Raw genomic sequence first — 5,502 nt, forward strand, 5'->3', positions numbered from 1 at the left:
TATCACTGGTCTGCTCATTGTACTTGGATGCTAAGCTAATATCTAGCCTACTAGAGAAACGACAACATTCCTCAAAGGCATGTCAGCCATTTTAGATGGGGGTTAATTACCCTTGGATTCATCGGGGCTTTACAGTCCAGATAGTTTCTTCGGAGTCAGACAGCCTCCACTTGATACAGAATACTCTGAGAGAGTTTACAGCCTCGTAAAGGTTGGCTCTGGTTAGGGAACGGCTGAGACGAGGAGAGAGAGAGCTGGGGAAGAGGGATCTGCTGAGGGCGATTTTTGTTTTTCAAGCGTCTGTGCAAAACTAAGGCCGTTTTCACAGGAGCAGTGGCGAGGCGAAGAGACCGTGTGTGTGGGGGGTTGACGGCGCGCCCCCCAGGTTGAGGTTGTCTGTGAAAGGGTTATTAAGCCTCTTGGCTGGGTAAATACATTCATAGCAGCGAGGGGTGTGTGTGTGGGCATGGCAAGCTGGAGCTAGCTGGCGCAGAGGACACAAACACACACTGCCAGTTTGATTTCCAAGTATTACTTACGGGGCAGTGGAACACCAGCAGGCAGTGCCCTAGCCAAGACTACTGATGCACATGCCTCGACATGTGACACCTTAACCTACAACACACACAGACACAATCACCAGAGAGCACCCTGCAAGCACACACTACTACTACTACACACACACACACACACACACACACACACACACACACACACACACACACACACACACACACACACACACACACACACACACACACACACACACACACACACACACACACACACACGCATGTTTACACACTCATGCCAAATTACACAAACACACAAAGTCCACACTCTTTCACACACACAAAAGCAAACACCCACTACTTCAGAGAGCTGCAGTGTGGGGTTAAACTGTGGAGACAAGCCTCATCCCATACCAATAAATCACAGATCTGAGCAGCTTAAACAAACTAACCAACTGCACTTCTATAGACACCCCAAACAAAACACACCATGGGGTTCCCTGCAGTCACAAAGATAACGTTAAGCCCCGTCTCGATGCATGAAACAGCCATTCCTCCCTAACCCTCCTTCCTCCAGAATTGGGATAGGTTTAAAGCTAGGTGTTCTTTCTTGAAGTTATCACGTTAGATCAGTGATCGCCATTGGATGGCAGGAAGGAGGGTGGCATTTGTCAAGTAGTTGAGCCCAGCCACAAGACTATCCCCATACTGTCTGTCTGTCTGTCTGTCTGTCTGTCTGTCTGTCTGTCTGTCTGTCTGTCTGTCTGTCTGTCTGTCTGCCTGCCTGCCTGCCTGCCTGTCTGCCTGTCTGTCTGTCTGTCTGTCTGTCTGTCTGTCTGTCTGTCTGTCTGTCTGTCTGTCTGTCTGTCTGTCTGTCTGTCTGCCTGCCTGCCTGCCTGTCTGTCTGTCTGTCTGTCTGTCTGTCTGTCTGTCTGTCTGTCTGTCTGTCTGTCTGCATCAGCCTGTCTGCCTATATGCCTGTGCATCTGCATGTCTGTCTACCCGTGTGTCTGTCTGTCAGTCAGTCAGTCAGTCAGTCTGTCTGTCTGTCTGTCTGTCTCTGTCTGTCTGCCTGAGTGTTTATCTGTCTGTATGTCTGTCTGTCTGCCTGAGTGTATGTCTGTGTGCTCCACTAAGCCCCAGGCATGATGAATCCTTGCGCCGCCTGCCACCATAGAGGGAGGGGGATTTAGTCAGGCTGGTGATGAGACGTCACAATCCCCCCATCATTAAGGAGTCATTATGCCTGATAAAGCCATTCCCTAGAGCCTGACACTACCAGGGATGAGGACAGACGACCAATTACAATCTTAACCTCGTTCTGCTGCTTTGTCCTTTCGACCCGCTCTCGCTCCTTCTCTCTCCCCGTTGTCTACCGAAGGGATCACGTGCTGTCCCGTCGCGGGGATCGGGGGGGGCCTTGAGATGATCATTATAGAAATTGATGTACAGAAGTAGTTCTACAGAAGTGGGAGTATTCCAGAGTTCTCTAGTAACCCTACTCCACATGATGAAGTGGGAGTATTCTAGAGTTCTCTAGTAACCCTACTCCACATGATGAAGTGGGAGTATTCTAGAGTTCTCTAGTAACCCTACTCCACATGATGAAGTGGGAGTATTCTAGAGTTCTCTAGTAACCCTACTCCACATGATGAAGTGGGAGTATTCTAGAGTTCTCTAGTAACCCTACTCCACATGATGAAGTGGGAGTATTCTAGAGTTCTCTAGTAACCCTACTCCACATGATGAAGTGGGAGTATTCTAGAGTTCTCTAGTAACCCTACTTTACACAATGAAGTGGGAGTATTCTAGGGTTCTCTAGTAACCCTACTCCACATGATGAAGTGGGAGTATTCTAGGGTTCTCTAGTAACCCTACTCCACATGATGAAGTGGGAGTATTCTAGAGTTCTCTAGTAACCCTACTCCACATGATGAAGTGGGAGTATTCTAGAGTTCTCTAGTAACCCTACTCCACATGATGAAGTGGGAGTATTCTAGAGTTCTCTAGTAACCCTACTTTACACAATGAAGTGGGAGTATTCTAGAGTTCTCTAGTAACCCTACTCCACATGATGAAGTGGGAGTAACCCTACTCCACATGATGAAGTGGGAGTATTCTAGAGTTCTCTAGTAACCCTACTTTACACGATGAAGTGGGAGTATTCTAGGGTTCTCTAGTAACCCTACTTTACACAATGAAGTGGGAGTATTCTAGAGTTCTCTAGTAACCCTACTTTACACAATGAAGTGGGAGTATTCTAGAGTTCTCTAGTAACCCTACTTTACACAATGAAGTGGGAGTATTCTAGAGTTCTCTAGTAACCCTACTCCACAACCTGTAGGAAGGGACTACTCTTGTCCATAACAAGCTGGAGAAATGTGTGTGTTTAATTCAAACGGTTGGGGATCTGTGTGTGTGCATTAGTAGTTTGTTTATGTGAACATCAGTGTGTGTGTGTAGGGACCAGCGTTCTGAAGTATGACAGGTTGTTCACCAACTGTTAAACTGTTGGCACTGTGATGTCATGTCAGTGTGTGAAACCAGAGAGACAGGTTAGCCTATATAGAGTAGACACACCAGACAGGGAGGGAGGCTAGTCTGTATAGAGTAGACACACCAGACAGACAGGGAGGGAGGCTAGTCTGTATAGAGTAGACAGACAGACAGACAGACAGACAGACAGACAGACAGACAGACAGACAGACAGACAGACAGACAGGGAGGGAGGGGAGGGAGGGAGGGAGGGAGGGAGGGAGGGAGGGAGGGAGGGAGGGAGGGGGAGGGAGGGAGGGAGGGAGGGAGGGAGGGAGGGAGGCTAGTCTGGATAGAGCAGACACACCAGACAGACGTGTGTTTGTGTGTATGTGTGTTAGACTGACTCAGATATACTGGTGCTCTGGCCATGGCACACTCTACTCTCTCTCTCTCCCTCCTGCAGGACTGCGGCAGCAGCAGCGACTACAGTGACAGTGTCGGCTCTCATTTCCATAAGAAAATCAAGCCAATCCTCTCTCTACCTCCTTCTCCCTAGAAACCCGGAGCCACTCTCCAACTCAACTGGGAGCCCCTGTCCTTTTCATCTTTTTACATTTTAATTCACCACCCTGGTCAGAATAGAGATTTTATGGCTCCCAGCCTTTCGTTTTCCTTCTAGTTTTTCCTGTTCTTTCTGGCGGATGTTGGGATAAAACCGGATGTGGGATCTGGACGGATTAGGCTCTTTGGGGATTGAGACTGGGATAGGGAGAGAGGTCTGTTAGAGAGGAAGGCAGGGAGGGAGCGAGCGGGATGACGGCTAAGTCCCCCAGCTGAGATGTCTGCTCGATCCTCTTGATTAAAAACCTGGCATCGTCTCATGTAGAAGAGGAGTGTCTGACACAACAGACGGGTCTCGCTTGCGCTTACCCACTGGGGGAGGCACAGCCGTGCGTAGCGAACACACAGCCACTCCAGCGTACAACAGGTAGGCTGTGTTCACTGATGGCTGTGATTTTTGTAGTTGTGGGCTGCTCGTGGACGACAGGGAGATGCAGCAGAACGACAGGGAGATGCAGCAGAACGACAGGGAGGTGCAGCAGAATGACAGGGAGGTGCAGCAGAACGGCAGGGAGATGCAGCAGAACGACAGGGAGGTGCAGCAGAACGACAGGGAGGTGCAGCAGAACGACAGGGAGGTGCAGCAGAATGACAGGGATGTGCAGCAGAATGACAGGGAGATGCAGCAGAACGACAGGGAGGTGCAGCAGAACGGCAGGGAGATGCAGCAGAACGACAGGGAGGTGCAGCAGAACGACAGGGAGGTGCAGCAGAACGACAGGGAGGTGCAGCAGAACGACAGGGAGATGCAGCAGAACGACAGGGAGATGCAGCAGAACGACAGGGAGGTGCAGCAGAACGACAGGGAGATGCAGCAGAACGACAGGGAGGTGCAGCAGAACGACAGGGAGGTGCAGCAGAACGACAGGGAGATGCAGCAGAACGACAGGGAGGTGCAGCAGAACGACAGGGAGATGCAGCAGAACGACAGGGAGGTGCAGCAGAACGACAGGGAGGTGCAGCAGAACGACAGGGAGGTGCAGCAGAACGACAGGGAGATGCAGCAGAACGACAGGGAGATGCAGCAGAACGACAGGGAGGTGCAGCAGAACGACAGGGAGGTGCAGCAGAACGACAGGGAGGTGCAGCAGAACGACAGGGAGGTGCAGCAGAACGACAGGGAGGTGCAGCAGAACGACAGGGAGATGCAGCAGAACGACAGGGAGATGCAGCAGAACGACAGGGAGATGCAGTAGAACGACAGGGAGATGCAGCAGAACGACAGGGAGATGCAGCAGAACGACAGGGAGATGCAGCAGAACGACAGGGAGATGCAGTAGAACGACAGGGAGATGCAGCAGAACGACAGGGAGATGCAGCAGAACGACAGGGAGATGCAGCAGAACGACAGGGAGGTGCAGCAGAACGACAGGGAGGTGCAGCAGAACGACAGGGAGATGCAGCAGAACGACAGGGAGATGCAGCAGAACGACAGGGAGATGCAGCCAGAACGACAGGGAGATGCAGCAGAACGACAGGAAGATGCAGCAGAACGACAGGGAGATGCAGCAGAATGACAGCGAGATGCAGCAGAATGACAGGGAGATGCAGCAGAACGACAGGGAGATGCAGCAGAATGACAGGGAGATGCAGCAGAACGACAGGGAGATGCAGCAGAACGACAGGGAGGTGCAGCAGAACGACAGGGAGATGCAGCAGAACGACAGGGAGATGCAGCAGAACGACAGGGAGGTGCAGCAGAACGACAGGGAGATGCAGCAGAACGACAGGGAGATGCAGCAGAACGACAGGGAGATGCAGCAGAACGACAGGGAGGTGCAGCAGAACGACAGGGAGATGCAGCAGAACGACAGGGAGATGCAGCAGAACGACAGGGAGGTGCAGCAGAACGACAGGGAGATGCAGCAGAACGACAGGGAGATGCAGCAGA

Source organism: Oncorhynchus keta, chromosome 28 (genome assembly GCF_023373465.1).
Source record: "Oncorhynchus keta strain PuntledgeMale-10-30-2019 chromosome 28, Oket_V2, whole genome shotgun sequence".
Taxonomy (NCBI): domain Eukaryota; kingdom Metazoa; phylum Chordata; class Actinopteri; order Salmoniformes; family Salmonidae; genus Oncorhynchus; species Oncorhynchus keta.